Below are 12,049 nucleotides of genomic sequence, written 5' to 3' on the forward strand. Positions count from 1 at the left end.
ACACATGCAATCAGAACAGCAGCAACGGCAAACTCACTGTCACTCATCCACTTCTACCATCTGTCAATGTTATTACATTTCTTACAAATACAAAAATCCCTCACTGCTCAGTGCCTCCCACTTCACACATTATAGATACAGCTCTCTGCACGGAGGATTCTGCTGCCATTTACAGGCCTCTCTAGCTTTGGCCTGACTGTCTCACTGTGATGGGCATATTACAGAAAGGCCATCTTCGATAGACCGTGATAACAGCCCCAGGTCAATCCTCAAATTGAGTGTTTGTTTGTTTGTTTGTTTGTTTTTCTGGCAAAATAAAGCAACAGCCCAATTTCGAGTGGGAACAGCTTCCTGGAGGTTCTGGGAACCTTGAGTGCTGATCTCATCAGACACTGATTCTGTAGACGTAAGCATAGGGACCGCTCAGCACAGCCAGTTAAGTTATAGCTTAATTGATAAGTTAGTTACCTGTTAACCGCTAGTTGTTTACAAACTAATCCATGAACTGGCTACAGGACCTATCTATCTCAAACTGCTTAAGTTCAGTTACTCTCATAAAACCCCACAGTCCCAGTCTGTTAGGCCCACAGAAGGCACCTGTGGAAACCCAAGACTTCTTAGGATACATTGTTTAACAACAACCACCACCACCTCTGTCCCTGTCTCTGTCTCTCTCTATCTGTCTCTGTCTCTGTCTCTCTGTCTCTCTCCCACACGCACGCACACACACACACATTCTCTCTTTCTTCCACAGAACACTAAGATGACCTAAGTTGAACTTGGCTATCTCTGAGGAAGAAAAGGAAATTCATCCGAAGGTAAACAGAGCATGACCTAACATGTGCCCCAGCACCCAATAGAACCATGCAGTAAACAGAGAGAGCTCTGACCATATTGGTTGTGTCATGACATGATATGTTTAGAAGAACTAAAGAGGAAGTTGCATCTCTGCAGGGTGGAACGCTCGCGTTGCTGAACTGTATAAGCTGAGTGTACACACACACACGCACACACACACACATGCACATACCCTGGAAGAACCCAATCCCAGCACTGAGGTTTTGTTGCCTTAAATCAAGGGTGAGGCCTGACACCATTTCTTGGAGCCACTGCAGCAGCATGCCTTGCTGACTCCTGGACCCTGGACCTTAGCGCCAGCAACGAGAGGTGACACAGCTATTGCTGCCATTCAAGCTACACAATCGGTGCCACTTTGTTATGGCAGCCCTGGGAAACCATCAGAATCAGCGCATGGGAAAAGCAGCTACATCTCCTACTACCTCATCCTGCCTCCGAGGCAAAGAGGAGGGTAAGACAGGCGGTGCTCAGGGCACTCAGCTCTAGCCACGGGCAGTGTGGACAGAGCAGCCTAGCCACTGCTGTTTCTTACAGAAATTCAAAGGAACACAGGCGTTACAGGCAGGCTCACACTGGTCACTGCACCATTTCAAAGACAGAGCTTGCACTTTTTTAAAAATAAGATTTCTTTTTATTTTCTGTGCATTGGTGTTTGGCCTCCATGTATGTCTGTATGGGGGTGTTGGATCCTCTGGTACAGGAGTTACAGCCTGTTGTTAGCTGCCATGTCAGTGTTGGGAATTGAACCTGGGTTCTCTGGAAGAGCAGCCAGTATTCTTAACTGCTGAACCATCTTTCCAATCCCTAGAGCTTGCATTTTTTTAAAAATATAATTTTCAGGAATAGCTTGCAGGACTAACTAACCACCTTAGCAGAATGAAAGAGAAAACTCCATAATTGTAACTATGCGGTAGTTGTGAAAGGCTGGCTGGAATCTTTGAGAATTGCTTTTGCTTCACTAGAAGACACGGTATTAAGATGGCCACATTGGCTCACCGTTCGCTTTGGCACCAGGACTGAACATGTGGTAGGTGAGTGCTCACTTCCTTTCTTTGCTTCCTTTCTGTTAGTTCATGTTCTGTCTCCTTTCAGAAAAGTCACATAGGGTCCATGCTTTAGTGGCTACCTGGGTTTCTGACATTTTCTTCATCTTCAGGGTGTGATGGTATTTGTGTTCTAGTCTTCAAGACTGTGCCCATTTCAGAGTACGCTTTAGATAATCTTGGAGCTGAGAGCAAACTCAGCTCAATTCTGGATGGAATAAGGAAATGCAATAAGGAAACCGAGGCCCAGCTAGGAGCATACAATGCTCTAGGATCAGATCTCCACGTTTTATGACCTCTGGTGGTGATGAGGACTTGTTCTGTAGTCACATGAAACCCTCACCCAAAGTCTGCTAAAATGCTGCATCCAGACCAGCTGGGCCCAAATGCCAACTTCAATGGGGTGTGGTTCCAAGATGGCTTACTTCAGGAGGATGGCACTAATGATGTGTCGCCCCTTTAATATATTGTAAAATTAACATCTAAAACCTATTTCTTCTGATATATCTGTAGGGATAATGACCATCATATATAAGCCTAGCTTTATTTCCTTACTTTTTTGGTGATATTTTAAAAGACAAATGAAATTGTGCTACCATGTACAGTTCTTTGCTTAGCTATTCCATCAACTATGGAGTCTTCATCCACCCAATTGGCCATGCAAGAGGGGAAATGAAAAGGGACAGAGGAAATAAAGAAGGGGGACATTAAAAACAGGTTGTAGCTTGGCATAGTGGCACACACCTTTAATCCCAGCAATCAGGAGGCAGAGACAGGTGGATCTCTGTGAGTTTGAGGATGCCTTAGCCTATATAGTGAATTCCAGGACTGTCAGGGCTATATAGTGAAACCTAGTCTCAAAAAAAAAAAAAAAAAACACACACACAAAAAATAAAAAAATTTAAAAAAGTGCTGTAGAGAATTTGATTCAAAAAGTGATCCAAAGACATGGCTGCTGACGGCTGCGAGCAATATGCTCTTACAGGACATTTAGGAAGTCCATTTTGGCCTCAGACAAAGAGTATTACTCCATTTCTCTGATACATATGTATTACTTTCAAATACACTGGGAATATGACAACTATTTAAAAATCCTCGTTCCCTATACCCTATTAGGACAACATGCTTTGGAGCTGCCCTCATCTGCCCAGTCTCGTGTGGAAATGGAGTCTCGGTTCCTACCACTTCTCTTTCCACTAACTATTCTTCACTGTCCAGTGGACAGACTGTCCACTAATCGTAATAATGTGAGAGGGACATACAGATACTGAAATCTAGTTGATTCTAGTCACCGAAAAAGGGAAGTAAATAGTATGTTACTTTTACCTCTATAAACTGTTAATGGGAAATAAATTGGATTTATTCTTTTTAAAAAAAATTAGCCCAATAAGTAAGTGGACTAAAGACCTGAACAGGTCATTTACAGAAAGAAAAAAAAACTAACAAAATTACACTTTTTATAAAAGCTTTGAAATTGTTTGGACTCTAGAGGATGACATAGCTGCAGTTTAGCATGTAAAATGTAAATAGTGGGGGTCCAACCACCTGCCAACATGTAGAAAGGTGTCACACAGGATTTGAAAGGAATGAAAGCATCCCTTGGTATGAGTAAAAAGCAAGAACACAGCAGCATTTTTCTTCTGCAAATGGCATTCAGTTTTCCTTTGGTCAACAGGTGTTACTATGGCAACTGTTGTAGTTAAGAAGCAGCAAAAGTAAGAAAAACTAAATAAAACCACTACAGAAAGGTACATTGTAGCAAAATGGCTCTCAGACCCAGAGCGCTGAGGACTTGAGGTGCCATTTTCATCAGGCCTTTTATGTTGTTTGAAAGGGGTGATGCCACTATGGGTAGGCAATAATTAGAAAAACAATGGCTATTTGTGTGTTTGTGTATGTGTGCATGGTATGTGGTCAAGTGAATCTATGTGATCATATGTGCCAGTGTGTACCCATGTATGTGATGGTGAGAGGCCAGAGGGTGATGGGCACCACCTTCCTCCTTACAGCGTGAGAGGCCAGAGGGTGCTCCTTTTCTGTGCATTCTACCCTAATTTTTGAGACAAGTTCTCCTTGGACCTGGAGCTCACAGAGAGGCTAGCCTTGCTAGCCAGCAATCTCAGGCTCTTCCTGTCTCCTCTCTCCATCCTGTCTCCAGTGCTACTGCCCAGCTCTTACCATGGGTGCTGAGGATCCAAATTCAGACCCTCCTGTTTCACCCAGCCAGCCACCTTCCCAGCTGTCACCAACTATTCTTTAGGAAGTATGGACAATATTTCTAGTCCAGGTACTAACATTTCAGATTAGCACCAGAAAATTTCTTGAATTCTGGCTAAGAACCAAACTTTATTTCTTTGGAACTTTCTCTGTTGTTTATGACAATATCCACCAAATTTAGCATCATGAATGAAAAAAGAATTACTACTCCTGAAAATAAATAATAATTTATAAGCATATGCTGGTGCCTACTCAATGGACATATTCCATCCCTATCATTTATCAGCTTGTTAAACAAATGGCCATCATCTCGGTAGATCAGTAACATACGTGAGAACACTAGCTAAGTTCTGTGATTCAGAGGTAAGACAGCTGACAGAACATTTTGGGGTTAATATGAAAGCTATAAGCTAGGCAAAAGTTTGTGTGGTACCAAGGATGTTCATCTGAGTCCACACAGGCGTCAGGATGGCAGCGAAGGCATTGCAGGCTCTGAGTCCTGGGCGTTGCTTTCCTTTCCTAAGGAGACAGAGTATTATTCCTCCAATGGGTTGGTGTGAAGCCCACATGCAGATAAAGTGTGCGTTTGTCAGTTGTCTGTGACCAACACCCAAGAGGAACAACTGAAAGTAGGAAAGGCAGATTTTGTGTCTGGTTTCAGATGTCCATGGCTAGCAGGCTCCATCCCTCTGGTCTGAGGTGAGGCAGAACTTCATGGCAGTGAGAGAGTATGGAAGAGGAGGCTGAGCAGAGAGAGCTAGTCAGCATGGGGCCAAGGACAAAGCATCTATCTAGGGTACATTCCCCACAGCCTACTTCCTCAAGGTTGGCCTCAACTCCTATGCTTCAATACCTCGTAATAATGCCATTGTATTAGTCAGGGTTCTCTAGAGTCACAGAACTTATGGATAGTCTCTAGATAGTAAAGGAATTTATTGATGATTTACAGTCGGCAGCCCAATTCCCAACAATTGTTCAGTCGCAGCTGTGAATGGAAGTCCAAGGATCTAGCAGTTACTCAGTCTCACACAGCAAGCAGGCGAAGGAGCAAGAGCAAGAGCTAGACTCCCTTCTTCCAATGTCCTTATACTGTCTCCAGCAGAAGGTGTAGCCCAGATTAAAGGTGTGTTCCTTAAACTCGGAGATTCAATCTTCTGGAATCCATAGCCACTATGGCTCAAGATCTCCATACCAAGATCCAGATAAGGATCTCCAAGCCTCCAGATAAGGGTCACTGGTGAGCCTTCCAATTCTGGATTGTAGTTCATTCCAAATATAGTCAAGTTGACAACCAGGAATAGCCACTACAGCCATCAAGCTATGAATCCACAGACAGGCTATTGATGAAGCCAGAGAGCCCTGTGGTCCAATCACTCCCCCAAAGCCCGTCTGAGCAGGGCTGTTTTGTGGATGCAGCCTTCACACAAGCCTCCAGGGAGTGGCCCACATCATTTCCCAAACTGTTTCCAAGCGAGCACGTAAAGTGTTTTTTACCAACTGTCAAGCGGTAGGCATGTAACAGCTCACGCTGCCAACAGTACCTGGCTCACGCTTTTCATAATAAGCAGGTATGGTATGTTTCCCATGATGACTTTGGCGAAATGCCTCTCTTCTTTATTTGGAGCCGCTTCTCTGATCTGGATGTCCTTTTCTTCTGTGAGGTCCCTTTAACTTTCTATTTTCAGGCTGGAAGATTTTTATCGAGCATAGTGGGGGTATATGTATAGAAAAGGATGTGATGATGGACAGGCAGAAGGAAAGAAGGTCAAGAGAGCAGTGTGCACAGAGGGGAGATGGTGGAAGAGATGTGGGAGACCGTTACGTGATGATAAGAGCACATACAGAATTCTGCTGCCAGAAACTAAGAAGTATCCGAGGCTATAAGCATTTGCAGGACGAAGAAAGATTCCTCCCCTAGAGGTTACAGGAGGGCCACGGCTGTGTAGCACCTTGACTGCAGACTGTGGCCTCCAGAGCTATGGGAAGGTAGGTATTGTTCTAGACCACCAGGCTTTTTGGTTCTTTGCCATAGCAATCCAAGAAAGGAACGTGGTATATAAAGCCTGGACTCTTGGTACCCTACACAGAAATTTCTAGATCCTGATTTAGTCCAAAGGATTCCCCTTAGTACCTTCCTGTCCCACCATCCCTTGGCTATGGCATCTGCTCACATCCCAAGGCCTATGATGTGTCCTATGGTCATACGCGTGAGCACTCTGGCCCTTCTCCCCTTCTTCAAGCCCTCCTAATGCTTCGGTGGTCTCTGGTGTTACTCTGTGTGGGAGCTGTTTCTGTAGTGCTGCCCACAGTCTCAGATTTAAGTCACTATGCCTTTCTAGGCACCGTGCTGTAAGAGCATTCTGAAGTTATTCTATGCTCCACTTGATTATGCACACACATCCCTACCCTATTGTGCTGTAACCTCTCAGAAGGGGGAGTTACTCTTTCAAATTTTATACACAGCATGTCCCCAGGGGATTAAAAATATAAAATCTATAAGCCATTTATTGCAGATTTCATTATGTTAAAAGCACTTCATGCAAAGAGGTGGTACAAATGACTGGGGCATAGAACTGGTGCTGGCTGAAAAGTCCTTTCCTACACACTGACTTTGTGGTTTATGATGTTTTAGCCAGCCACATAGGGAAACTTCAGACTTTACTATGAGATTCAGCACGCCATGTGAACCATCAGACACGAGGTGCTCAGAAGGGGCTGCCTCGCTTGTTCTACTGAGACAGAAAGTAATCAAAGGGTGCTAAAGGCGGGGGGGGGGGAGGGGATACTTGCTTGTGGGTGTGGATGGCAGGGCAGTGAAGGCTACTTTTCTGTTCCTGAGAATGCTCTAAAACTGACTGAGATGGTGCATGACTCAGCTACACTGACAGCTGACACCAGGGGAACCTGGCTCCCTGAACCGACTGAGCCAGGTGTATAAGAGCTCACAGAGACTGAAGCAGCAAGCATGGGTCTGCTCCAGGTCCACTGTGTCTGCTCCAGGTCCATTGTGTATGTAGTATAGCTATTAGCTTAGCATTTTTATGGGACTCCTAACTATGAGAATGAGTGGATCTCTTACTCTATGGCCTACTCTTGGGACCCTTCTTCCTCTTGGGTTGTTGTGTCCAACTTCAGTATGAAAGTCTTTGCTTAATCTTATTATTTTATTTTTTCATGTTTGGTTGTTATCTCTTAGAAGTCTGTTCTTCTCTAAGGAGAGAAACAAATGGAGGGGATCTGGAAGGGAGGGGAGGAACTGAGAGGAATAAAGGAGGGAAGTATACTCAGGATATAGTGTATGATAAGAGAATCTATTTTTAATTAAGAAAGAAAGGTGTCTTGGTGTGTTTCTACTGAGGTGATGAAACACCATGACCAAAAGCTACTTGAGGAGGGAAGGATTAATCTGACTCACACTTCTGTGTCACTGCTCATCATCAAAGGAGGTCTGGACAGAAACTCAAACAGGGCAGGAACCTGGAGACAGGAGCTGATGCAGAGAACTGACTTTCTCCTTATGGCTTGCTCAGCTTGCTTTCTTATAGTACCAGTCCAGAGATGGCACTACCCACAATGGGGTGGTCTTCCCCTCTTAGTCACTAGATAAGAAAATGCCATACAGGCATGGCTCCAACCTGACCTTATGGAGGCATTTTCTTCATCGATGTTCCCTCCTCTCAGATGACTTTAGCTTGTGTCAAGTTGACATAAAACCATCCAGCACAAGTGGTTTATTAAGTTCTCCCCAGTTCACAAAACTGTTGTTAAAACAATGTTTTTCATAAGCACATATGGACATGGGCAAAGAAAATAGACTGCTCATAGTAGAAACCCAAAATACCATAAACATTATTTGTCATGCTTGTAGCATCCTAAAGAAAAGCTGATATGTCAGGCTTACTCACCCTGCCCAGGTAGAACAGAGAAAGTAGACAACACTCATTTCCTTGGTTTACAATAGCCCTATTCTTTCTTCGTTCTCTGTCATTGTAGAGACCCTGGAGTCAGCCCGCTGAGATCTAGTAAAGAACTAAAAAACCCATTTTGTTCAAGAGAGCCAAGAAGGGAACCCCTACAACCTAGACAGTCTCCCTGTCTTCCTTTTTTTGTTTTGTTTTGGTTTGGTTTTTCGAGACAGGGTTTCTCTGTGTAGCCCTGGCTGTCCTGGAACTCACTCTGTAGACCAGGCTGGCCTCGAACTCAGAAATCCACCTGCCTCTGCCTCCCGAGTGCTGGGACTAAAGGTGTGCGCCACCACTACCCAGCGACCCTGTCATTTCTATAGACAGCAAGTCTAATGATCTCTGGCTAAACCAAGACAGTCACATCTCTCAGGATCCCATGATATAGAATTCTGCATGAAACCTTCTAAATAAACCAGGCAATGCAAGTCTAGAATAGATAACCTGGCCCTATTCATTAAGTATCTTGTATTTACCACATACCATGTGACTTCTGGTCACAGCTTCCCAGTGAGATTTTCAGCTGGTGGCTGACATATTTTGTTTGCTCACAACTTTCTTATCACCCCACGCGTCACTATCAGACACAGTAGCCCATACTGAAGCATTCAGCAAAGAGTTACCTATTGCTTTATACCGGATGGACTTATCTTACAGTCTCACAGTATTGCAGACTGCCTTTGTTTTGTTGCTTTTGGTGACATCTTTGGGTATGATTCACTTGGGAGGGATGACAAAGTCTGTAGGTTATGTCATGACTCACCGTTCTCTCTCTGAAGTTCCTTGTCAAAGGGCTCCATCTTGAGCAAATGCAACGCAGCCCTCATTTAAGCGGAAGCAGTGCCTTAACATCAGTAGGTCTTGCCTTGGGAATGTGCCTGAGCTGTGCCCTGCATCATCAAAACACGCCCCTCAGTCTGCCTGCACCGACGTACACCACAAATGCAATGCTGACATCTACCTCGTAGCTAACTCTCTTTCCCAACGTCATAACAAACATCATTTTCATCAGGGAAAAGGAGAAAGCAATCCCACTCTGCAACATGGCTTTAGAATGATGATACACTCCAAGAATTATGGGCTCTTTGCTATTGAAATCTCACGATTAGTCACTGAGTTCAATGTATAATTGGAATGCTTCTAGCTCCATATCATTCGCCAAGATAAATTACAGAGAAAACTATGCAAATATACAAAGATATTCTCAGAGATCAGCATGCTAGCATTCAATAACACAACAGCAACAAACCCTGCTCAAAGAAACACTCACTTGTGCTATAGCTGGCAGCTCTGGATAAGGGGACCACTCCCCAGGTCACATGCTCTGACAGCCTAGGCTGTTTTTTTTTTAAACGCAAAGTCACTCCCCTGCATATATCCCTGATAATACAACTGTGCCTGGACTATTTCTCTTCAAACATGCCTCTATCTTTGTCAGTAAGTTACACTCTTTTCCTCTGTCTTTAAGTTCTATGTAGTTTCATGTGAAGCAAAATGTCCTATTACCTGTTCTGCAAAGGGAGTGAATTATTCTGTCTGCCCCCCTGCCCATTTCAAGCATATAAATACATCTCTTCATTAGGTGATGTGCTCCAAGGAACTGCCTGGGGGAGGAGCTTCTTTTTCCAGAGTGGGCTCCCCTCTGGGAACACATCTTTTCTATTCTCTGGGTCATATCTGAGTTGCTCTCCTGGGATCAGGAGCGGCCTGTGCAAGCCACTGTGGCACGTGCTTCAGACTGGGGTTCCATAGTAGAACTGGTTTAAAGGGCAATGTTTGACTCTCCCCTGCCAGTGATTTTATTCTATTTCTTAATGGTTCTCAGAGTGTAGGGAAGAGTCCTAGGAGTGCCTTATTATATGTTTAATTAAGACTCCACTATTAGTTCTCACTATATGAACATGCATACTGACTAGACAGTTTTAAAAAGTGTTGTGAGGCTGTGACTTATGTCCCTGCCCGGATTACGTGTTGGGTTGTATGTTGACAGTCTTTGACAAAATGAATGTAAACTCAGATGGGCTCAATCAGTAACATAGCAGCTAAGCATATATAGACAAGAGTGAAAGTAAAGCAAAATACAACTGTTAACTGTTGTCATTCTGGCTAATGGCTATGACTTCATTCGTACATTTCTTGTGTTACTTTCAGCAGGGTGGCTGAGGATAAAATTAATATATGCCACACCGATCTTGTGTAGTAAATCTAATTGCACACTGAGCTGGAGGAGAGAGTAAAAGATAAGGCACACTCTAATTTTCTTCATCAAAACCTACAAGATTGCATTTCAAGAAGATACCATTATTAAAAAGACAGCATATCTAAAAGTTAATTTTATGGGACACATGTCCTGATCTAATATACTATAGCGATCCATTAAATGCCAAGTTTTCATTTACCCATCTCTTAGATCTTCATAATAATTTTATTCTCCTTCATCTATGTATAAAAGCTTTTAATGTAAAGAGTGTATATAATTTTGAATAATTCACCATGGAAAAACAAAAAGGCACTGTGAGTAGTTTAACTAGTGTTTGTAAGTCAGACAAACCTCTTGCTTCAACTGTAGCATCCTAGCTCTGAAAATTCTGAAAAGTACCCATTTGTTGAAGGGCAGCTGGACGTCAGTACTAGCACAGCACTGCTGTGCAGTGACCACAGTAACAGCACTGGGAAGGACTCCCAGATCAGCACCATCCAATGCTTGGAATGGACAAGTATTCCTCTTGATTATCAAAGCAAACACAGCCACACACTTACATACAAATAGGTAACAAACGTAGTCACACATAGTCAAGGCAAACATAGTCACACACTTAAACACAATAGCTTTCAGCAGCTAGCTACTCATCTGGAGATTGGTGTTGTGATCGAGCACCGCCAGTGTAACAAGCCACATGTTGGAACGTGGGATACAGAAGGTCACGACTGACCCTACTTAACGTGGAACCGTGTCACCAGCATGCAAACAATAGTCTATATCCATTTTAAATTTTATTTGTGTATGAAAAATAAACTGTAAATTAGCTCCTAAGAAAACCTAAGAAAAGCTGTCTTAAAGTTAATGAGGTTTAATCTTTTACTTTAAAATTTATTCACATAGTTCATTGTCCTTCCTCAATGCTCAAAACAGAATGATGGTGCTGCAATTAGAACTGAGATTCCATATTAAACATGTCCTTTGGCATTCTGCATATAGCATTTAATCTTCTAGCAAATGAATGAGTATTTAATCACAGAAATTAGCTTACTTCAAGTCCCCAAATTTCATAATTTATTGGATGAAACAAACTTAGGTTTTAAATACCCATGGTAGAGCTAGGGAACTCTGGGAAGGTGCTCCGAAATCACAGTGTAAGCTTTACGTATCTAAGGTTATAACAATCTAAGGCCCGGCACCTCACTGCAGCCCTCAGGTCTAATTTGAGTTCACTCTTTTACAGGTGTAGCCTCTCTAAGTGCCAAACCTCGTAGTGAGAGGTCAATGCTCAGTCAAAGCCACAGGAAGAAGCCCCACAGCCCAGGCTGCCGTCAGACTCACCTTGCTTCAGCCTCAGGCTCGTGAGCACTGGGATTGCAGTGTGTATCAAGAAGATGCTCTCCCACATTGCCCTTTTTCTGTCTTTGTTCACATGCTATTTACAATACAGTAAATACATTGAATGTAAGGCAGGCTTCCCCTTCAGGTGGGAACCAAACAACAGGAAGGAGGCATCTTACTGAGAAACCCATAAACCCAAGAAAAGGCAAAAGTAGGTGTCCGAGTCAGCCAGCAAGATTGTATCCCTCCCTGCTGATGTGCTGGGGCGACCTTGTAGTTCATGAGCACAGGAGAAAGAAGCATTTACCTCAGTGGAGTCCCTGTTAGATGCAGTAAGAGGAAATAGAAAAATGAGACCTCAAAGGGTCTGGTTTATATAAATCACCATCCGCTGCAAAGCATTTAAGCTTTAGAAGACACTGAGTCCT

The 12,049-nt window shown here is 43.4% G+C and overlaps 1 protein-coding gene across 4 annotated transcripts in view; it reads right to left on the reverse strand.

Annotated features, from left to right (window-relative positions):
* Pag1 (phosphoprotein associated with glycosphingolipid microdomains 1) overlaps positions 1 to 12,049 on the reverse strand; it is a 146,206-nt gene that overhangs the window by 70,917 nt on the left and 63,240 nt on the right. The window contains exon 1 of one of the 4 annotated variants that reach the window (XM_030252926.1): positions 8,844 to 11,100. The exons of the other annotated variants lie outside the window; for them this stretch is intronic. The gene's annotated coding sequence lies outside the window, so the exon portion shown is untranslated. Of the gene's footprint in view, positions 1 to 8,843; positions 11,101 to 12,049 lie in introns of those variants that run through there. 4 annotated transcript variants of the gene reach the window in all.

Source organism: Mus musculus, chromosome 3 (assembly GCF_000001635.26).
Source record: "Mus musculus strain C57BL/6J chromosome 3, GRCm38.p6 C57BL/6J".
In the NCBI taxonomy this organism is placed as follows: Eukaryota; Metazoa; Chordata; class Mammalia; order Rodentia; family Muridae; genus Mus; species Mus musculus.